General features: G+C 36.1%; 1 protein-coding gene across 47 annotated transcripts in view; it reads left to right on the forward strand.

Moving 5' to 3' along the window:
• Positions 1 to 25,157, forward strand: part of GPHN (gephyrin) — a 562,862-nt gene that overhangs the window by 86,890 nt on the left and 450,815 nt on the right. For 2 of the 47 annotated variants that reach the window (XM_070249635.1, XM_070249630.1), the window contains exon 2: positions 9,627 to 9,679. The exons of the other annotated variants lie outside the window; for them this stretch is intronic. The gene's annotated coding sequence lies outside the window, so the exon portion shown is untranslated. The remainder of the gene's footprint in view (positions 1 to 9,626; positions 9,680 to 25,157) is intronic. 47 annotated transcript variants of the gene reach the window in all.

Raw genomic sequence — 25,157 nt, forward strand, 5'->3', positions numbered from 1 at the left:
AACCATGTTTGCCATTGGGGAGATTTTACATATAACAGTAAGTAATGCTTATCATATTTGTGTTTAGAAGTCTAACTGAGTCTTTTGGAGGTTAGGTTGTGGCCATTTAGAAGAGAAGATTAAATGGTAGGGATTTCATGAGGGATTAGGGATGACATGGATTGGAATAAGGCATTGATAATAAGATGAAATGCCTGGGTGGAATGGATCATGTTGTTTTATTTATTCCTCACTTACTATGTATGTGTGATAATCTTTGTTGGCACAAGAAAAGGTTTTGGAAGGCATTTACAATAGTAGTTTTCCTAGGTCACATTAAAAAATCAGTGTAAAATGGTATGAATTACTTTAAATATTTTGTTATCCTTTGGAATTTTAATTTTTTTATTGAGGTAATTTTATAATGTTATATAAAAATTTCAGATATACATTATTATATTTCAATTTCTGTGTAGACTACATTGTGTTCACCACCCAAAGTCTAATTACCATCTATCACTGTATACATATGCCCTTTTATTTCTTTCACCCTCCTCCCTCCTTTGGAAATTCCCTTGGAATTTTTAAAGTGTACCACTACCTTATTTATACTGTAAAATGTCAAAGATGCTGCTAAAACCTGTTTATGGGGCAAAGATTATTCAGAGACTAAGTTTGATTTTGAATATCATTTTGGATTTAATATAGGCTTTCAAGTGAGTATTTGATGATGTAAAAAGCTAAGTGTTGAGACTTTGCTTCTGAGTGGAATGGAGTAGCTAGCAGCAAATTAGCATTCTTACCTAGAATAACTACAAAAACAGGATGAAACATAGATATCACCGTTCTGCAGCTGGGTTTACGTTGGGGGCATATTTCAAGTCTCAGTTGCATCTGTGTTAACCTCAGTTTACCTCTCTTTTGTCCTAATCATGTTGACAATTATATTAAGTATAAATGGACTAAAATTCCAGTTGAAACACTAAACTGTCAGACTGTATAAAACAAAACCAAACCCAACTGTATACTGCTTTCAAGAACCACATCTTAAATATAAAGACCAAGAGAGGTTGAAGTAAAAGGATAGAAAAAAATATGCCATGCAAGCACTTAAAGGAAATCTGATGTAGCTGTACTAATGTCAGACAAAGTAGACTTTAATGTGAAGACTAGATATGAAGGATGGATGTTTATAATGATAAAAGGGTCAATGTATTAGGAAGTTATCACAATTCTAAATCTACATGTACATAGTGAGTTTTAAAATATATAAAGCAAAAATTGGTGGAAACAAAAGGAGAACTGGACAAATCTCCAATTGTACTGGGAGAATTTATGATACTTCTATCAATAGGTGATAGAAGTAGACAACCAAAAAAATAGAAGAAAGAAGAGCAGTCAGTGACCTAGTTAACAACTGTAAAACGTGTCACTGGAAAATATAGAATACATGTTTTTTTGAAGTTCATATGAAACATTAATCATAATTGACCATATAGGAATATAGATTATAGTGATAAAGATCAGTGCAATTCCAATTAAAATGTCAGTTTTGTTTGTGTTTAAAAAATTGATGATCTAGTCAAAATTTGTTTGGAAATTCAAAGGATGAAGGATAGTCAAGGGGATCTTAAGGAGTAACAAAATAATTTCCAGACTTAGAGTACCAGGTATTAATACTTTGTACAATACTAGAATTATTAAGACAGTGGTATTAGTGTGAGGATAAACTAATGCAACAAAATAGAGTATCCATAATGATAGAGAGAAGAATGACCTCCAAAGATGTCCAACCCTGATTCCTGGAACCTGTAATATGTCACATTACATGGCAAAAGGAACTTTCCAAATGTAATTAAGCTTAGGGATATTAAGATATAGGGATGATCTTGAGTTATCTGGGTGTTCCCAGTCTAATCACATGAGCCCGTAAAAGCAGGGAGCTTTCTCTGGCTGGAAGCAGAAGAGACATGCAGCAGAAGGGGGAGTCAGAGAGATTTCAAGTGTCAGAAGGATTTTATGCACTGTTATCGATGTCTCTGATAAATAATATGATCAGACTAGAGAGAGGCCTCTTGTTGCTAAGTGCCGTTCCCTGCTGACAGCCAACAAGGAAATGGGCATGTGAGTCCTGAAACCAAAGAACCTGGATTCTGTGAACTTGAATGGCTTGGAAGTAGATTCTTCCCAGAGCTTCCTAATAAGAGCCAAGCCCACAGTCACCTTGATTTTTGTTTTTTGAATCCTGGAGTGGAAAAACCAGCCAAGCCATCCAGGAATTCTGATTTACAGAACTGTAAGATAGTAAATTTGTGTAGTTTTAAGCTACTAAGTTTAAATTAGTTGTGCTAATTTGTTACAACAGCAACAGAAAACTATTACATAGAGGCTAAGATTTACCAATATGCTATCATCTGATTTATAACAAAGATAACATTGCAGTACAGTGGGGAAAAGAATTTTTTTCCTATTGGATATCCTTATGGAAAAGATGATCATCGACCTCTACTTCACATCATACACAAAAGTACATTTTAAGGAGGTGATGTCAGCTTCATGGCAGAGTGAGCTGTTCGCCTAAGCTCTCCCCACTAACGTACAGGAAAAAGGACATTTCATAAACCAACAGAGGACATCCACACAACAAAATACACATCTGAGAGATCCATGCAGCCATATGTTTGAAGGTGGGGTGTTGGAGACCCCGGGAGGCAGTGAAAGGGGGTAAGCAGATCTTCTCTCCCTCCCCAGCGGCAGCAGTGTAGGGCACAGGACATCATGCAGTGGCCGGTGCATGACTCTGAGAGGAGAAGAGGGAAAAGGCAACCCTCCACTGAAACGCTTTTGTTCTTGAAGTTGCCTCCCAGCTTGCAGGAACGCTCCACGCCAAGGCGCCTAAGACCATAGAGTGGCTGGATAGATTAAAAAAGAAGACCCAATAGTATGCTGCCCCCAGGAAACACATCTCAATTCGAAAGGCAAGCACAGGCTCAGAGTGAAGGGATGAAGGTGCTACTCCAAGCTAATGGCAAACAATAGAAGGCAGGTGTTGCCATAGTTATATCAGACAAAGTAGACTTAAAGATAAAAAAGGCAGCGAGAGACAAAGAAGAACAAACAATGCCCAAAGATAGCAGAAGGAGGGAAATAATAAAAGTCAGAGGAGAAATAAATGAAATAGAGGTTAAAAAAAACAGTAGAAAGGATCAGTGAAACTAAGAACTGGTTCTTTGAGAAGATGAAATTGACAAACCCTTAGCCAGACTCACTCACTAAGAAAAAAAGAAGGCTCAAATAAAATTAGACATGAAAGAGAAGAAATTTCAATGGATATCACAGAAATACAAAGGATTATAAGAGAATACTATGAAAAACTATTTGCCAACAAATTGGACAATCTAGAAGAAATGGATAAATTCTTAGACTCATATAACCTCCCAAAACCGAATCAAGAACAAACGGAGAATCTGAATAGGCCAATCACACATAAAGAGATTGAAACAGTAATCAAAAACCTCCCCAAAAATAAAAATCCAGGACCAGATGGCTTCTCTGGAGAATTCTGCCATACATTCAAAGAAGATTTAATACCTGTCGTTCTCAAACTGTTCCAAAAAATTGAAGAAGACGGAGGACTTCCTAACTTGTTCTACGAGGCCAACATCACCCTGATCCCGAAGCCAGACCAGGGCAACACAAAGAAGGAAAATTACAGGCCAGTATCACTGATGAACATAGATGCAAAAATTCTCAACAAAATACTGGCAAACTAAATACAGCGATACCTTAAAAGGATCATACACCATGATGAAGTGGGATATACCAGGGATGGTTCAACATCCTCAACTCAATCAGTGTGATTTGAAATTGACAGATCAACATTAACAAAAGGAGGAATAAAAACCACATGATCGTCTCAATAGATGCAAAGAAAGCATTTGACAATATCCAATATCCATTTATGATAAAAACTCTGAATAAAATGGGTATAGAAGGAAAGTACCTCAACATAATAAAGGCCATATATGACAAACCCACAGCCAACAACATGCTCAACAGGGAAAAACTGAAAGCCATCCCTCTGAGAATGGGAACAAGACAAGGGTGCCCACTCTTGCCACTCCTATTCACCATAGTACTGGAGGTTTTGGCTGGAGCTGTTAGGCAAGAAAAAGAAATAAAAGGTATCCAAATTGGCGATCAAGAAGTGAAACTCTTGCTGTTTGCAGATGACATGATTCTATGTATAGAAAACCCTAAAGAAAAGCTGTTAGAAATAATCAACAACTACAGCGAAGTTGCAGGGTACAAAATCAACCTGCAAAAATCAGTTGTATTTTTATACTCTAATAATGAACTAACAGAGAACTCAAGAATACAACCCCATTTACAATCACAAGACAAAGAATAAAATATCTAGGAATAAATTTAACCAAGGAGGTGAAAGACATATACAATGGAACCTATAAGACATTACTGAAAGAATTCAATGATGACCTAGCATAATGGAATGATATTCCACGCACCTGATTTGGAAGAATAAACATACTTAAAATGTCCATATTACCTCAAGCAATCTGCAGATCCAATGCAATCCCAATCAGAATCCCAATGACATTTTTCACAGAAATAGAACAGAGAATCCTAAAACTCATATGGGGCAACAAAAGACCCTGAATAGCTAAAGCAATCTTGAGAAAAAAAGAACAAAGCTGGAGGCATCACAATTCCTGACTTCCACATATACTACAAAGCTATAGTAATCAAAATACTGTGGTACTGGCACAAAAACAGACACACAGATCAATGAAACAGAATTGAAAGCCCAGAAATAAAACCAGACATCTTTGGACAGCTAATCTTCGACAAAGGATCCAAGAACGTACAATGGAGAAAGGAAAGTCTCTTCAATAAATGATGTTGGGAAAACTGGACAGCCACATGCAAAAGTATGAAAGTAGACCATTTATCTTTTGCCATACACAGAAATTAACTCAAAATGGATTAAAGACTTGATTGTAAGACATAAAACCATAAAACTCCTAGAAGAAAATATAGGCAGTGTACTCTTTGAGATTGGTTTTAGAAGCATCTTTTTGAATATCATGTCTACTCAGGCACAGTGAACAAACGAAAAAATAAACAAATAGGACTTCATCAGACTGAAGAGCTTCTGCAAGGCAAAGGAAACCAGGAACAAAACGAAAAGACAACCCACCGACTGAGTGAAAATATTTTCAAATCATGTATCTGACAAGGGGTTAATCTCCTAAGTATATAAAGAACTTACACAACTCAACAACAAAAAAACAAACTGATCAAAACACGGGCAGAGGATATGAATACACATTTTTCCAAAGAAGATAAACAGATGGCCAATAGGCGCATGAAAAGAGTTCATCATCACTAATCATTAGAGAAATGCAAATCAAAACTACAGTTAGATATCATCTCATACCTGTTAGAATGTATGTAATTACCAAGACCAAAAATAACCAATGTTGGAGAGGATCTGGAGAAAAGGGAACCCTTATCCATTGCTGGTGGGAATGCAAACTGGTGCAGCCACTATGGAAAATGGTATGGAGATTTCTCAGAAAATTAAAAATAGAAATACCATACGACCCAGCTATCCCACTACTGGGTATTTATTCAAATAACTTGATATCAGCAATTCTGAGAGATTTATGCACCCCTATGTTCATTGCAGCATTAATCACAATAGCCAAGACATGGAAGCAACCCAAGCACCCATCAACTGATGAATGGACAAAGAAGATGTGGTATATATACACAATGGAATGCTACTCATCCATAAGAAAGACAGCATTGTGCCATTCACAACAGCATGAATGGACCTTGAGGATATTATGTAAACGAAATAAGCCAGACAGAGAAAGACAAATACTGTATGATTTCACTCATATGTGGAAGATAAACACATGGACAAAGAGAACAATTCAGTGGTTACCAATGGGGAAGAGGGTTGGGGAGTGGACATAAGGGGTAAAGGGGCACATATATATGGTGACTGACAAATAATACACAACTGAAATTTCACAATGTTATAAACTATTATGAGCTCAGTAAAAAAGAATAGAACTTTAGGAAAGATACTATAAAAAACTAAAAGGCAAGCTGTAGAACGAAAGAAGATATTCACAATACATATATCCAATGAAGAACTCATCTGTATAACAACTCAATTTAAAAAATGTTCAAAAGACTTGAAAAGGCACTTCACAAACAGCTTAGGGTCAATAGGAACATTAAAAGGTGTTCAACATCAATCACTAGAAAAAAGTACTCTACAAAACCAGTGCAAAATACTCTACACTTCCCCCATAGTGATTGGATAAAAGGATGACATTTCTAAGTGTCAAGGAGAAAGTTGTACAATCAGATATCTCATATACAAATTGGTACTACCGCTTTGGGAAGCTGAACAATGTTTACTAACTTGAACGTATTTCCTCTGACCCAGGAATTTCATTCATAGGTATCTGTATAACAGAAATGTTTCCTTCACCAGAAGATGCTGCAGAAATGTTTATAGCAGTACTATTTGTAATAGCCTAAATTGGAAACAATCCAAATGTCTGCCTATAGTAGAATGGATAAATAAACTGTTTTTTTCATACCATGGAATATTATACAAGAATGAGAATGAACAACACAAAATTAAATTTAGAAACATAGATGAATCTCAAAAACATAATGTTCAGCAAAAGGCACTAGATACAGAAAGAATCCCTAAGTGTGATTTCATTTATATGAAGATCAGAAAAGGCAAAATTAATGCATAGTTTTAGAAGTCAGATAGTAATTCCTGTTGTTGTTGATGGAGTTGTGACTGGAAGAAAGCATGAAAGAAGTTGTTTTTTAAAAAAGTAAAGATTTATGCAGTGCTTCCAAGCCCTATCTATGTTTACATTAGAGAATTGGCCCTTTTTACTCTTTTTTCTCCTCATGTATATAATAAGTACAGTTAATTTTCTGTTTCACTTTTATCAGTTTAATGATACTGATTATTTACACTTTTATTTGAGCCTTGTGCATGTGCCAGGCAATTGGATAGGAAGGTACATGCATAGTCAGGGGTAACCAACCAAGATTCATTTGTAAATATGGCTTAATTCTGTTGGGATTTTGAACTGCTTATTTTAATTAATCAGTTTTTACCTTTTGTGTATTCATTGGAATTTACCTCTAAAGCTGCCTGTACTTTGTTGAAATTTGGATTTCTCTATTTAATTACTTAGATTTGTGATTAGTTCTATAAAATTCACAGTAAGCCTTTGGTTAAATTTGTGAGCTTGGGAAGAAGTAATTACAAGTGTATATTAAGGTTTTAAAAAAATCTGTGTATTGCAGATAGCATCCTTCTTAAATTTGTCTGAATCTGTCTAAATTACAGTGTAATCTAGTGGTTCAGTATACTTTTTTAGATATTCATGATGCTTTCTAAGACTAATTTTGTTCTCTGCCCACATTTGTATCTTTTCTGATCACCTGAATAATTAGATAAATCTTTGTACCACCTACCATCAAAAATGTTCAACTTTTGCTTTCATCCTTTTAAGGGAATTTGTCACCAGTGAAACCAGAAATAATAGTAATAATTATAGTGATGGAAATAGCAGCAAAAATTTATATTGTCTCAGACAGTGTTCTAACCACTTTATCTGTATTGACTGACTTAATGCTTGCAACAACTATGAGAAAGATGCCTCATTTTAAGCATGAAAAAAGTCAAGGAACAGAGAGGTTATCTAACTTGCTGAGCATCACACTTCTGTTGAATGGATGCACTATGATCAAATCCAAATTGTCTAGCCTCAGATTCTGTGTTCTTAACCACTGTTAGTAAAAGACAGATAAGGAGATGAACAGACATTTTTCCAAAGAAGATATACAGATGGCCAATAAGCACAAGAAAAGATGTTCAACATCACTAGTCATCAGGGAAATGCAAATCAAAACTACACTAAGATACCACCTTAACGTCTGTTAAAATGGCTATAATCACTAAGACTAAAAATAGCAAATGTTGGAGAGGGTATGGAGAGAAGGGAACCCTCATACACTGCTGGTGGGAATGCAAACTGGTGCAGCCACTATGGAAAACAGTATAGAGATTCCTCAAAAAACTAAAAGTAGAAATACCATATGACCCAGCTATCCCACTACTGGGTATTGACCCAAACAATTTGAAATCAACAATCCAAAATAACATATGCACCCCTATGCTCATTGCAACACTATTTACAATAGCCAAGACATGGAAACAATCCAAGTGCTTGTCGACTGGTGATTGGATAAAGAAGATGTGGTATATATATATATATATATATATATATATATATATATATATACATACAATGGAATAGTGCTCAGCCGGAAAGAAAGACAAATTCATCCCATTTGCAATAACCTGGAAGGATCTAGAGGGAATTATGCTAAGCAAAATAAGCCAGTCTGATAAAGACAAACACCAGATGATTTCAGTCATATGTGGAATATAAACAAATACATGGACAAAGAAAACAGTTCAGTGGTTACCAGGTGAGGGGGTGTGGGGAGTGGGTACAGGGGATGAAGGGGAGCACTTATGTGGTGACAGTCAAGAAATAATGTACAACTGAAATCTCACATTGATGTAAAATATTATTAACTCAATAAAAAGATAAGGAGATTTTAAAGATGAATAGTCACCAAGTAAACAAATCTGAGGTTTTTACAAGTTTTGAAGGTTTGAAGGGGCTAATGATTGTATTTAAATAGTCATTAATTTTTAAGCACAAATTTTTATAATGGTATTTAAATTTTGTGGTAAGGCATGCAAATATTTGCTATACTTTTTAAAAGTTTTTCCCCCAGGGAAGACTAGCCCTGAGCTAACATCCGCTGCCAATCCTCCTCTTTTTGCTGAGGAAAACTGTGGCTGAGCTAACATCTGTGACCATATTCCTCTATTTTATATGTGGGACACCTACCATACATATCAAGCATGGCTTGGTAAGTGGTGTATAGGTCTGTGCCGAGGATCTGAACCAGTGAACCCCAGGCCACTGAAGTGTGGAGTATGCAAACTTAACTGCTGCACCACCGGGTGGGCCCCCCTCTTTTTTTGTGAGGAAGAATGGCCCTGAGCTAACATCTGTGCCAGTCTTTCTCTATCTTGTATATGGGACGTTGCCACAGCATGGTTTGATGAGCAGTGTATAGGTCCGTGCCCAGGATCCGAAGCTGTGAACCCAGGGCCCAGGAAGTGGAGTGCACAAACTTAGCCACTATGCCACCAGGCTGGCCCCTAGTATACTTATTTCATGTTTGGAAGTCTTTCTGTATTTATCTTTTCTTTGTTGAAAGAGGAAAACAGTGATTCATGATCTGTCTTAAGGAAGAGTGGCATATTTTTCTATAGCTGTATGTAGTAGTATATCTTTATAAGAAGTTGATATGGAATTCTTAAATTACTCCTTGGTAAATCCTGAATATTTAGGAACTTCATAACAGTATTCTGGAAGCAAGCATTAAATAGAGAATATGGTACTTAAAAACCTGTGAAGCAAATGAGAAAGAAATTTTGTGTGAATAAGAATGACACAGATCTAAAAGATATTTATCTAATTCCATTTATCCAGGTTTTTCTGATTTGCCTATAATACATCCCAATAACATCTCAGCCTCTTTCCAGGTTGGTACATCTTTACTTAAAAATTCCAAAGCTTGGATTTGGATGCAACATTTATATACAACTTTATTTTATAATTTTATAATTAATATACATTATCTAGTTTGATATTCAGGCTAACCCTATGAGATCTGATTGGGGAGATGTAATTGTCCTCATTGTACAGATGAGGGCCTGATGCTTAAAGAGCTTAAAACGTATGTACAAAGTCACCTTGAAAATATGCCATATAACTGCGATTTGAAACAAGATCTTCTGCCTTCTGACACAGTGTTCTTTTCCTTTGCTCTAGGTTACATTTCATATGATTTTAAAAATATCTTACATGTGAGTGAAATCACATTATTTAAAAGTTATAACTTAGGTATAAAAGATTAAAAAACAATGAAAGTTAAATAATTGGATTAAAAAACGGGCAAAGACTTCGAATAGACATTTCTTCAAAGAAAATATGCAAATAACCGACAAGCATATGAAAAGATGCTCAACATCACTAATAATTAGAAAATGGAAATCAAAACCACATTGAGATAGCACCTCACACCCATTAGGATGGTTGCTGTCCAAACATCCAGAAAATAAATGTTAATAAGGATGTGAAATAATTGAGACCCTTTTGCACTGCTGGTGGGAATGTAAAATGGTGCAGCCTCTGTGGGAAATAGTATGGCAGTTTCTTAAAAAGTTAAAAAGAGAATTATCATATGCTACAGTAATTCTACTTGTGAGAATATGTCCAGAAGAATTGAAAGTAGGGTCTTGATTCTTGATATTTGTACACCTGTGTTCAAAGCAGCATTATGAGCATTTGCCAAAAGGTGCAAGCAACCCAAACATCCGTTTACAGATGAATGGATAAAATATGGTATATACATACAATGGAATATTATTCAGCCTCAAAAAGGAAGGAATTCTGATACATGCTACAACATAGATGAACCTTGAGGATATTGTGCTGAGTAAAACTAACCATTCACAAGAAGATCAAGACTGGATGATTCCACTTATATGAGATTTCTAGAGTAGTCAAAGTCATAGAAATGGAAAGTGGAATGGTAGGTGGTTGCCAGAGGCTAGGGGTAGAGGAAAATGGGAAATTGTTGCTTAATGGGTATAGAGATTCAATTTTGCAAAATGAAAAAGTTCCTGGGATTGGTTGCACAGCAATGTGAAAATGTATTTAAAAATGGTTAAGATGTGAATTTTATGTTATGTATTTTTTATTACAATTAAAAATTTTTGAAAATTAATTATATAGATAATGATTTAAAAAATGTAAATCAGGGCCAGCCCTGGTGGCCTAGTGGTTAAGTTGGGTGTGCTCCACTTTGGCGGCCTGGGTTCGGTTCCTGGCATGGACCTACTCCACTCTGTTAGCGGCCATGCAGTGCTGGTGTCCCATATACTAAAAAAGGAGAAAGATTGCCACGGATGTTAGTTAGCTCAGGGCTCATCTTCCTCAGCAAAAACAAACAAAAAACAAAAAAAAGGTAAATCAGATCATGCCAACCCTTCAAAACTTCCCACTGTACTTTAAGCTAAATTTAAATCCTTTAAAAAATGATACGGTAAAAACTGTACAATAAATATGCATATGGTTCTTAGTTAGGTATGCTGCTTCCATTGTATTAAGTATCTCTTTTTGTGTGTGAGGAAGATAGGCCCTGAGCTTACATCTTGTGCCAATCTTCCTCTTTTTGCTTGACAAAGATTGTCCTTGAGGTAACATCTGTGGCAATCTTCCTCTATTTTGTATGAGGGAGGCCGCTACAGCATGGCTTGATGAGCAGTGTGTAGGTCTGTGCCCAGAATCTGAACCTGCAAACGCTGGGCTGCTGAAGTGGAGTGCATAAACTCAACCACTATGCCACTGGGCTGGCCCCGATTAAGGATCTTTTATTTTTTACAAGAAACCAAATATCAGTGAGTCTTTTATTTTTGGATATATAGAAACTGAAAATGTTTTATGAAATATCTATGCATGGAAAATGAAGAGTTTTTAAAAAGAGTATTTGAGTATCATCTTAAACAGCTTACTGCCTTGGTTTAAAGATTAACTTGCAACAGCAATCAACTTGTAAATCCAAATGAGCTTGCTATTACCTGTATTTTCTCAGTTCTACCACAGTGGAGCTGTTCATAATGTGATACCAGAAAGTGAAGAATCATAGTTTGATGGTATATATGTAAATCAGTTGATCTTAGAATCAAGTAACCCAAATGTTATTGGTGTCTTGGAGATAAGTTTTATAATTGCAAATAGTTGGAAATGACTGTGAATAATGTGGAGACAAGGATTTTTAACTATGGACTCTCAGAGACTTTTCTGCAGTGGGTTTAACTCTGCACTACTGACTATGAAATGAATGGAGGGAACAGAGCTCCTATAAAGATGATCAGGAATTTGCATGATTCAAAGTCCTATACCTTAAGGGAATTCTTACTAATGGTTGCTGTCCACATTGGGAGAGATATTTTCAAGAAAAGACACATATTCAGAAAATTTTTAAATAATAATTATAATATTTACTATTTAAAATATGCAATAATGTCAGTCAAAGGAACCCTGAATATAACTATAAACCCCGTTGTATGTTTATCAATCCTTATTGATCTTTTTGCATTAGTAATAATGTAATCATACATTTTATTTACATAGTATTTCACAAGTCTCAAAGTGCTTTAAAATATTACTTTATTTACTCTTTTCAGCAAACCTGAGCATTAGGTAGTACAGATATTCTTATTCTTGTTGTACGTATAGATGAAGAATCTGAAGCTCAGAGATAATAAGGTACCCACTCATGCTCATGTAGCTAGTAATTGATAGAACCAGAATTGAGGTGGGTATTCAGACTTTAATCTTACTGCTCTTTCCATTGTACCATTGATTTTAAAACCTAACTGTACCTGAAAATCTTAGCTCACAATTGCTGAATCAGAATCTATGGAGGTTCTGGTATTCGAAACAAACTCCCTAGGTGTTTCTGATGCATGTTATGGTTTGGGAAACATTATACTTTACTATAGTTAATTTAATTGATTGCAGCGAATGTGACTTACAATTTTTAGATTACAGTGTACACCTTGTTGGGCATCTTCCCCAGAGATCTGGTGATTGAATGTTTTATTCCATGGCTAGTTATCTATGACATTTGTCTTCTAGAAGAGAGGAAGGTGGAATTCCTGCTGAGCCTCCAGTGCCTTATAGAGAAAGCTCCTGAGTGCTTAAAAGGTCTTACAAGTCAGTTCTTTTTTGTAGTCTTCAGAAGAAGTTCCAGGACTAGTTCCTGATTTCGTGTAAACTGACAGTAGACAGGATTTTTTATTTATTTATTAGTAATTATGATCTAGTAACTTCCACAAGGTAGAAACAGATTAGCAGGCACACACACACGCACACGCACACTCCCAGAATAGTTATTGTTACAAGCATCCAGTAGACTTACTACAATTGACTACTAGATTTGACTTGTAAGTATCCTGGAAAGCAAGACAAAACAGGGCCAAAAAATATGTCCTGTATATCTGATAAAAAAAGATCTGATAAAAAGAATCGTGTCAATTTTTCAGGAGAGTCAAACGTCTCTCTTCAAAAAAAGTTTGACTGATACTAAATATGAAACATTTTGTAAAGCATAATGGATAATGTATTCAATTATAGATTTATAAAAGATAAGTATTTTTCTATCACTTTTAGTATTATAGTTCTGTAAGGAGGTTAAAAGCAGAGGTTTTTCTTAAAAAAAGGATTTGGATATTTTAAAATACATGCAGACATATTTGGTTGATCTGAAATGAGACAGTTTTACCTAGGAAAAAATAAACTTGTTATTGAATTATAACAAGGTACAAAAATTTATACAAATTAAAGGGACCGGCCTGGTGGCATGAATGTAAGTTTGCACGCTCTACTTCCACGGCCTGGGGTTTGCAGGTTTGGATCTTGGGCACGGACCTATGTACCACTCATTAAGCCATGCTGTGGTGGCATCCCACATACGAAATAGAGGAAGATTGCCACAGATATTAGCTCAGCGCCAATCTTCCTGAAGCAAAAAGAGGAAGATTGGCAACAGATGTTGACTCAAGGCCAATCTTCCTCACCAAAAAATAAATAAGTAAATAAAAAATAAATTCTTTTACAAATTATGAATGTACTGCCCATTGAGTTTTCACAAAGAAGAAACACATCAATGTAACCAACACTTAGATCAAGAAATAAAATAATTAACTTCAAATGCTCTCCCCTCCCAGTCACTCCCCCACCCTGAGAGGTATTGCTATTTAGAGGTAATATTTTTTGAACTTTATCTAAATATAGAGGTACTATTTTTTGAACTTTATCTAAATAGATTCATATAGTATGTATTACTGTGTTTGGCTCCTTTCAGTCAACTTTTTTTTTGCCAGGTTTATTCATGTTCTTTGTGGTGTAGTACTCCATTGTATGAATATGACACAATTTGTTTATTTTATGTTAAGTTGGCTGTCCTGTATTTACTATTACTGCCAAAAGTCTCTATTTTTTAATACTTTTTAATTTGAAAAATAATTCAAAAGTTTAAAATCTATAGAATTATATCAAGAATATTATAATCCTTTAATGTGTATTCACCAGTTGTTAACATTCTGCTATATTTTAGCACATGCGTACATTCGTTCTCTCTCTCTCTCCCTGTCTCTGTCTGTCTTCCCTTGTGTATGTGTGTGTGTATGATGTTTTTAGAATTTTTTTGTGGAACCATTTGTAAAACTAATTTGTAGATATCATGATGTATCACCTGTAAATATTTAAACATGACTCTCCTAAGAACAAGGACACAATGCAATGATCACATTTAGAAAATTTAACAATGATACAATGCTATTTTCTAGTACACAGTCCAAATTCAAATTTCCCCACTTTGCCCAGTAATGTCTTTCATGGCTGATTTTATTATTGCTCCTAATAATTATCTTCTATCATTTTATTTTGAAAAATTTTGAAGAAAATTTCAAGGTTGAATTATACCATATCTATATACCCACAGTTAATATGCCGTTATTTGCTTTATCATGTAATGTGTCCATATGTCTTCCCTGTATTCATCTATCAATTCATTTTATTTTTTAATATATTTTAAAGTAAGTTGCAGATATCAGTACACTTTAGCCGTAAAAACTTAAGCATGCATATTTTTAATTAGAGTTCGATATTTGCCTCAGGTTCTTTTTTCTGGAGGTAAATTTTACAAATAGTGAAATACAGAAATTTAAGCGTACCATTTGATGAGTTTTGACAAATACATTCATCTGTGTAGTCTCTTGCCCAGTTTAAGGAACATTATCGTCACCCCAAAAAGGTTCCTTTATTCCTTTTCACAGTCAGTCCCTGCCTCCACCCCCAGAGGCAACCATTATTGTGATTTTTTTTTCAGCTTTGATTACATTTATCTAATCAAAGGTAAAACTTCATATAAATGGATTGAGGCAGTGTGTGATCTTTTAGGCAAGACTTTTCTCATTAAGTTTAATGTTTTTAAATTCATCCATTTTGTTGTATGTATCATTACTTTCTATTGTTGAATAGTATTTCTATGATATGACTATACTACAGTTTTTAATCCATTCTCTTGTTGATGGACCCCTGGGCTTCCAGTTTGGGCTATTATGAATAAAATTCCTGTGAACATTCTTATACAAGTCTTTTGTGAATATATGCTTTGATTTATCTTGGGTAAATACCTATGACTAGAATTCCTGGATATGTAAGGTAGGTACATGTTTAGTTTTATAATAATCCTTTTCCAAAGTGACTTTACCATTTTATACTTCTACCAACAATATATGAGTGTTCCAGTTGCTCTATAACCTGGTCAACATTTGTTCTTACCACTCTTCTTGATGTTAGCCGTTCTCTTGGGTTTGTACTCCTACTGAATTGTAGTTTTACTTTGTGGTTGCCTGATGACTAATGGTGTTGACTCATCATGTGTCTCTTCCCACCTTCCCCATGGGCTTATTGGTCATTTGTTTTGCTTCATTTGTGAAGTACCTGCTTGTATCTTGGCTCATTTTTATTGAACTATTTATCTTTTATTTGTGAGAGTTCTTTCTGTATTCTGGATACCAGTCCCTTGTCGGATATATGTTTTGTGAATATTTTCTGTCAGTTTGTCCTTTGCCTATTCATATTCTTAATGGTATCTTTTTTTTTTAATCTTAAAAGATATATTTGTGATCATTAAAATTTGGGATTTAGAATTTATTTTATTTTTTATTGAGGTTATGATAGTTTACAACCTTGTGAAATTTCAGTTGTACATTATTATTTGTCAGTCAAATTGTAGGTGCACCGCTTCACCCTTCATCCCCACCTACCACCTCCCCTTTCCCCCTGGCAACCACTGATCTGTTCTCTTTGTCCACATGTTTAACTTCCACCTATGAGTGGAGTCATACAGAGATTGTCTTTCTCTATCTGGCTTATTTCAGTTAACATAATACCCTCAAGGTCCAACCATGTTGTTAATGGGACAATTTTATCCCTTTTTAAGGCTGAGTAGTATTCCATTGTGTGTGTGTGTGTGTGTGTGTGTGTGTGTATACACCATCTCTTCTCTATCCAGTCATCAGTTGATGGGCACTTAGCTTGCTTCCACGTCTTGGCTATTGTGAATAGTGCTGGAGTGAACATAGGGGTGCATGAGTCTCTTTGAATTGCTGATTTCAAGTTCTTTGGATAGATATCCAGTAGTGGGATGGCTGGGTCATATGGCATTTCTATTTTTAATTTTTTGTGAAATCTCCATACTGTTTTCCATAGTGGCTGTACCAGTTTGCATTCCCACCAGCAGTGTATGAGGGTTCCTTTTTCTCCACAACCTCTCCAACATTTGTTATTTTTTGTTTTGGTTATTTTAGCCATTCTAACGGGTGAATGGTGGTATCTTAGTGTAGTTTTCATTTCCATTTCCCTGATGATCAGTGATGATGAACATCTTTTCATGTGCCTATTGGTCATATGTATATCTTCTTTGGAGAAATGTCTGTTCATATTCCCTGCCCATTTTTTGATCGAGATGTTTGATTTTTTGTTGTTGAGTTGTGTGAGTTCTTTATATATTATGGAGAATTAACCCTTTGTTGGATATATGATTTGTAAATTTTTTTTCCCAGTTGGTGGTGGTTTTTGATTCAATCCTGATTTCCCTCGCCTTGTAGAAGCTCTTTAGTCTGATGAAGTCCTATTTGTTTTTTCTTTCTATTGTTTCCTTGTCTGAGAAGACATGGTGTCCAAAAAGATCCTTTTAAGACTGATGTCAAAGAGTGTACTGCCTATGTCTTCTTCTAGAAGTCTTATGGTTTCAGGTCTTACCTTTAAGTCTTTGATCCATTTTGAGTTTATTTTTGTGAATGGTGTAAAAGAATGGTTGATTTTCATTCTTTTACATGTGGCTGTCCAGTTTTCCCAGCACTATTTGTTGAAAACACTTTCTTTTCTCCACTGTATGTCCTCAGCTCCTTTGTGAAAGACTAGCTGTCCATAGATCTTAATGGTATCTTTTTGATGAGCAGTTTTAAATTTTGATGAAGTATAATCTGTAAGCTGTTTTCTTTTATGACAGTAGTTTTCTATGTCCAATCTGAAATCTTTGCCTATCCCAATGTTGCAAAGAAATTTTGACATGCTTTCTTCCAGAAGCTTTGTGTTTAGATCTATGACCCATCGTCATCATCATCATTATTTTTAATTCAAGATCCAATTAAGGATAGTATATTGCTTTTAGTTGTCTAGACTCTGTAGTCCCCTTTAAATAGAACAGTTTCTCATCTTTAAAAAGAATCTTTTAAGATACTGACATTTTTGAGGAGTCTAGGTCATTTGTTCTGGAGACTCTCAGTTTGGATTAGGTTTTTTTCCTTCTCCTCTTGCATTAGAGTCAGATTTAGCAATTTTGATAGAATGATTAGTTTGTGATATTAAATATCATTGATTAATGGTATTAAATTTGATCACTTCTTTAAGATGGTGTCCACTTGGTTTCTCCAATGTAAGTTATATTGTTTTCTGTTATAAATTATTCCTAAATAATTTCTGGGATGATGTTTTAAGAATGTTGTTTTCCTTACAGTCTTTCACCCAGTGTTTTAGCATCCATTGACAGTTCTTTCCTGTATCAGTTATTACCGTGGAGGTTGCAAAGTGGTAATTTTCTAATTCTGTTATTGTTTCTACAGTTATTGTTAGCATTCTTCTATAAAGGAGAAATTTTTGTTTCGTCCTTCCTTCCCTTTAAAAAAGTTTTTGATATCAGTATTCATGAATTTTTCTTGTTTTAAATTAGATCTTTCATAATCTCTTATGTCATTGTTCATTCTCGATGTTTGTTGTGATTATTCCAGATTGTTCAGTGGGAAATCCTTCAATTTGGCTCGTGTCATTTTAATATGTTCTTCATAGTGTTTGATCACTTTTAATCTTTTTGTTACAAGATGATATTCCAGTTTTACTGGTGGGCTTTTGTTCTGCCCTACCCCTGGAGTTAGACATTTCTCTAGGGTACTAGATGTCCTCATTGTTACTGGGTATTATGAACTCTGGGTTTTTTCAGTACATACAGCTAGCAAAAAAGTTAAAAGTTAAAAGGAATGTAAAAATCATGAATTCATACTGAAACGTAAAATACAATCCAGAATCACAGTTTTTCTCTCATTACCCTCTTCCATATTTGCATCACCTTTCTCTCACGAGAGAACCTTGGCTCTCAGCAACATCAATATAGTTACTCATTTGTTCAGTCCTACAAAACACTAAATAATTTTGTTGTTACTGTGTCTATAATAAAATTACTAAGGAAAGTTCAAGAGTTTTTACAGTTATTTTTGTTCTTAGAATATATGCCACTAGGGATGCAAAGTTGGAATAATATGTTCATGAATTACTTGTATTCATTTAATTTTTTTCCTTTTGTGCTGTTAGGTTATTAAGTTGATATGTGGCTGGGTTAATTTGTGTCTATTTGTAGGCATGTCTCCTTTTATTGTGCTTTGCTTTATTGCTGTTTGCAGACATTGTGTTTTTTACAGGACCCTTCACCAGCAAAACAGATTGTGACTCACTGAAGGCTCAGATGATGGTTAGCATTTTTTAGCAATGAAGTATTTTTTAATTAAGGTACTTACATTGTTTATTTAGACATAAGGCTATTAATATAGTTAATAGACTACAGTGAAGTATAAACACAGCTTTTATATGCACTGGGAGATCAAAAAATTAGTGATTTGCTTTATTGCGGTGATCTGGAACATGAACCTGCAATATCTCCAAGGTATGCCTGTATTCTATTTTTTCATCTTTATTTAATTTAACTTTCTGAATATACAATATTAACATGATTCACATGTCAAAACTATATTAAAAAATACACTCAGAGACATCTCGATTATTTCCCTATCTATTCCACCCTGTTCTTGTACATCCTCTGTAAAGAACCAGTTTCATTTTCTGGTTTATCTTTCACATGTTTCTCTTTGCAGAAGTGAACACATTCTTATGTAGTTTCTAAATTCTTCTTCCTTTTTATTTGAAAATGGCATCTATAATCTTTTTGTACTTTTGCTCATTTTACTTACTAATATATGCTAGAAATCACTTCAAATCACTTTATAAAGATCTTCCATATATTTTACAGATGTATAATAGTCCATTGTGTGGAAGCATGATAACTAATCAATATTTTATGTATGAGTACATATGAGCATTTAGTATTTTCTACTCCCAGTATTTTGCTTTTACAAATAAGTGAATAATCTTATATGTATGTTTTTTTCTGCATTGTTGGAAGTGTATCTTCTGGGTAAATCCCCAGAAGTGGGATTATTGGGTCAAACAGCAAATACTTATATACTTTTGTTATATGTGATTAAATCCTCCATCATAAGAGTTGTAACATTTTGTATTCCCACCAACAATGTAGGAGTGTAGTTATTTGCCCACAGCCTAGGAAGCAAAGTATTGTTGTGGAGTGTTAGAATTTTTGCCAGTTTGGTAGGTGAATAATTGTATCTCAATTTAGTTTTAATTTGCATTTATCTTTTATAAGTGAAGTTGGACATTGTTTCATATATTAAGATGCTATTAGAATATCTTTTATTCTGAAAATTCTGGTTATGTTGGTTGTGTTTCTCTTTGATTTTTAAGGATAATTTGTGCATTATAGATATTAGCCCTTTAATCTATGTGTTTAAAATATTTTCTTCTGATTCATTATTGTCTTGTGAATTTTTTTTATGTGTCATAGTTCCTGGGGTACTTTGGCTTGCACAAGTTTCTTTTTCTTATTTTTTTAAACTAGTTGAATATAGTTGTCTTTTATTGCCTCTGGATTTTCAATCATCTTTACAGAGCTTTTCCTGATACCCAGGTTATAAAGGAATTCATCCATGTATTTTTTTTAACAACTTCATTGAGATATTTACATATTGTAAAATTCACCCATTTATAGTGTATTTTAGTACATACAGTGGTTTTTAGTATATTCAGAGTTTAGTATGTAACAAAGTTGTGATACCATCACTGCAATCAATTTTAGAATATTTTCATCACTCCAAAGAGAAACCCTGTACTCATTAACAGGCACTTTTCATTCTCCCTCTTCCCCATAAGCCATAGACAACTATGAATCTACATTCTGTTTCTGTATAGTCATGTGCTTCATAATAATGTTTTGGTCAACAACACAGCACGTATATGATGGTTGTCCCATAAGATTAGTACCATATAGCCTAGGTTTATAGTAGGCCATCCCATCTAGGTTTGTGTAAGTACTGTAGGGGAGGAAGAAGTTTTCCTCTACCCTTCTAGATTCTTCTGGCTTCTCTAAGAATTAAACTGACATGAGACAGATTAACAGGAGAAAAACAAAAAAGTTTAATAACGTGCATACATGGGAGAAACCCAGGAAAACCAAGTAACTTGCCAAAATGGCCAAAGCCCTCACCTTAAATACCATCCTCAGCTAAAGACAAAAGAATATGCTGGGGGTGGGGAGAGTCAGGAGCTTCAGTGGGAAAGAAGGCAACTCACAGATAGTTGAAAAGGAGCAAACATTTGGAAGATAAGTGTTTGTAAGCCACAGAACAGAGGAACACAGAGCGGAGCCCAACAAACAGGCTTTTCTAGGTTCCTCCCTGTCTACCACCTAGTTCATTTTATGCTGAGGTGATAGCTCACTTTCTGAGACAGGGTTTTTTATCTGAGTTCTTTTAGGCAGTTAAGGGGGAGGTAACAGAAGAAACTTTCTGAGTCTTTTGTTTCGTAAAAATAATCAGTCTAAAATAATCCTCATGTTAAAGAGACACATTTTAGGGTGGCCAGTTTTGTTCCCCTTCAGTACACTCTGTGATGGTCACACAACAACAGAATTGCCTAATGACACATTTCTTAGAACATATCCCAGTCATTAAGTGACACATGACTTTTTATTTGCCTGTTCTGGACATTGCATATAATATGTGGCCTTTTTTGCCTGGCTTCTTTCACTTAGCATACTGTTTTCTAAGTTCATCCATGTTGTACCATGTATCAGTACTTCATTTATTTTATTTTATTTTATTTATTTATTTTTTGAGGAAGATTAGCCGTGAAGTAACATCTGCTGCCAATCCTCTTCTTTTTGCTGAGGAAGATTGGCCCTGAGCTAACATCTGTGCCTATCTTCCTCTATTTTCTATGTGGGATGCCTGCCACAGGTGGGTTGATAAGCGGTGCATAGGTCCACGCCCGGATCTGAACCATCGAACCCTGGGCCACTGAAGTGGAGTGCGCACTCTTAACCGCTACACCACCAAGCTGGCCCCAGTACTTCGTTTTTTAAGATGCTAAATAATATTTCATTTATTGATATACCACTCTTTGTTTATCCATTCATCAGTTGATGCACATTAGTATTATTTTTACTTTTTTGGCTGTTGTGAATAATGCTGCTTTGAATATTTGCATAAAAGTTTTTGCATGCACATATATTTTCATTTCTCGTGGATATATACCTGAGTGTGGAATTATCGGGTCTTATGGTGACACTCTATTTAACTTTGAGAAACTGCTAAACTGTTTTCCAAAGTGGCTGCACCATTTGCCATTCCGACCAGCAATGTAATGTAAGTGTTCCAAATTGTCCACAACCTCACTGACACTTGCTATCATCTGTCTTTTTGATTATAGCCATTCTAGTGAGTATAAAGTTTTTATCTCATTGTGGTTTTGATTTTCATTTCCTTCATGGCTAATGATGTTGGGCATCTTTTCGTGTATTATTGGCTCATCATCCTTTAGCCATTGTTTAATTGGGTTGTCTTTTTATTGTTGAATTGTGAGAATTCTTGGTATATCTTGGATACTGCTTTATCAGATATATGAGTTACAAATATTATCTCCCATTCTGTGGGTTTGTCTTTGTATTTTCTTAGTGGTGTTCTTTGAAACAAAAGTGTGTTTAATTTCTATAATATCCAATTTATCTGTTTTTGCATTCATGTTGCTTGTGCTATCATATCTAAGAGGCTCTTGCTTAATCCAAGGTCACACAGATTTACTCTTGTGTTGTCTTTTAAGAGTTTTGAGGTTGTAGCCTGCTGCATTTAGGTTTTTGATCCATTTTGAGTTAATTTTTGTGTATGGTATAAGGTAGGAGTCTACCTTTTTGCCTGTGGATATCCACTTGTCACAGTCACACTTGTTGAAAAGACTTTTCTTTCCTTCATTGAGTTGTCTTGGCACCTTTGTTGAAAATCAATTGACCCTAATTGTCAGGGTTTATTTTTGTATTTTCAATTTAGTTCCATTGGTCTTTATGTTTGTCCTTATGCCAGTACCATATTGTCTTGATTACCATAGGATTGTAATAAGATTTGAAATTGAGAAGTGTGAGCCCCCAAACTTTTTTTATTTTTCAAGGTTATTTGGGAGGTGACGTTAGCATCATGGCAGAGTGAGTTGTTCCCTTTGTCTTTCCCCTCTAAGCTACAACCAGTAGGATATTCATAGACCAACAAAGGACTCTTTGCAGAGCACACCAGAACATCTGAGAGATCCATACATCTATACATCTGAAGGTGGGTGGACTGGATCTCCTGGAGGAATCAGAGGAACAGTGGCTGCGGCTCCCAAGGTTCCAGGAACTTCAGCTGCACTTGCAACTGGAGGCCCCAAGAACTACCATAACTGGGCCATGAATGGAGGCTCCAGGAATCCAAGCAGCCCATGCTCCCAGAGGTGTCAGGAATCACTGCAGGGCCTACAACTGGAGACTCTGGGAACCGCAATGATACATACCTGTGACCCAGCACCTTCCACCTCCTCTGGTGGCAGTGCCTTTAACCCTAGCCTTCCCAGCAGTGGGGGCTGCGTCCAAGACTCTGATACCCTCAGAAGCAGGGATGGTGCCTATGACCTGAGGTTCTAGGAATCATGCCAATGCCAGAGACTAGAGGCTACAGGAACTCTGGCAGCACTCGTGACTCAGCCCCTCCATCTCCCCGAGCAGTGGTGGGTGGCGCCTGCCACCTGAGGCTTCAGGAACTGCAGTGGTACCCATGACTCAGCCCCTGGTGGTGGTACCCTGACACTCGCCCTGCCAGCAGTGGAGGCTGCATACAAGATCCTGGGCCCCCGGAAGTGGTGGTGGTGGCTGTGATCTGAGGTTCCAGGAACCCCACAGGTGCCAGACACCAGAGGCTTCAAGAGCCCTGGTGGTGCTCATGGCCCAGGTACCCCTAGCCCCGGTGGCTAAGGTGGTGGAGTGACTCAAGTGACTCATGACTCTCACCCACTTAACAGTGGCAGTGACACCTACAAAACAAGCACCCCTGGCAGTGGCATTGCCAGCAACCCCAGGTAACCCAAGAGCAGTAGCACACGAGGCACAAATGGCAGCAGTGCTTGAGCCCATGGAGAACCCACAGAGAGCTAGGTAACAGCAACAGCAGAGCCTCCAACCAAAGTCGCTCCCAGTTGCAGAGACCACCACAACCTCAGCCACCCCACCCCCCACCCCCATAGCAGTGGCACCTACAGACCCAATGAAACTAGACATGGCAGAGTTGCCCATGACTCAAACTCCTGCCACAGTGGGTGAACCTGCCACCCTGTAAGCTGCAGAGGTTCTTGCCAGGCTGGTGACTCCAGTGTTGACACCCACGACTGCAGCAACATTGTAAGCAGGAAGCCACCAGTAGTCTTGAAGGCACAAGCAGCACAAGGACACTGATGATGCCTCTAGTAGAGGCAGTGGAGGGTGGAAAGTGCAGACTCTCAGATACAACCAGAATCAGCTCAGGATCAAAGTAAACAAAGCCTTACCCAAATAGGAAGTTGTTTGCTACCACAGATGCACCAGTAGAGGAACAACTCATCAAGCACCATGAAGAACTACAGTAACACAGTATCACTCAAAGAAGAAATGATAACTCTGCAGAAACCAAACTTGAAGACATGGAAGATTGTGATCTAACTGACAGAATTCAGAATGGCTGTCATGAAGAAACTCAAGAAGTTACAAGAAAACTTAGAAAGAGTTCAGTGAGCTTGGGAATAAAATTAATGAACAGAAGTAGTACTTCAACAAAGAGATTGAAACTCTAAAAAAGAACCAAACGAAATTCTGGAGCTGAAAAACACAATAAATGAGATGAAGAATGAAGTAGAAGGCACTGGAAATAGACTAGACCACATGGAAGAAAGAATTAGTGAGTTTGAAGATAGAAAGCTAGAAATGATTCAGGTAGAAAAGGAAAGTGAATTAAGATTTTTAAAAAATGGAGAAATTCTAAGAGAAATATTTGACTCAATCAGGAACAGCAACATAAGGACAATGGGTATCCCAGAAGAAGAGAAGGAGAAAGGACCAGAGAGCTTATTTAAAGAAACAGTAGCTGAGAACTTCCCAAACCTGAGAAGGAACTGGATATACAAGTACATGAAACTAATAGAACTCCTAATTATCTCAGTGCAAAAGGACCTTCTCCAAAGCACATCATATTAAAAATGTCAAAAGTCAATGACAAAGAAAGAACATTAAGGGCACCAGAGAGAAGAAAATAATAACTTACAAAGGAACCCCCATCAGGCTGCCAGTGGATTTCTCAGCAGAAACTACAGGCCAGGAGACAGTGGAATGATATATTTAAAATATTGAAAGATAAAAACTGTCAGCTGAGAACACTATCCAGCAAAGTTATCTCTCACATATGAAGAAGAAATAAAGGGTTTCCCAGACAAACAAAAGCTTAGGGAGTTTATCACCACTAGACCTGCCTTACAAGAAATGTTGAAAGAATCCCTCCTACCTGAAACAAAAAGACAAAGGTATACAAAGCTTTGATCAAGGTGATAAGTAGACAGACAGAATCAGAAAATTGCAACGCTATATCAGAATAGGTTAGTGAACACCTAATTATAACACAAATGCTAAAGAGAAACAAAGTGTTAAAAATAATT

The sequence above is a fragment of the Equus caballus genome, chromosome 24, assembly GCF_041296265.1.
Source record: "Equus caballus isolate H_3958 breed thoroughbred chromosome 24, TB-T2T, whole genome shotgun sequence".
Taxonomy (NCBI): Eukaryota; Metazoa; Chordata; class Mammalia; order Perissodactyla; family Equidae; genus Equus; species Equus caballus.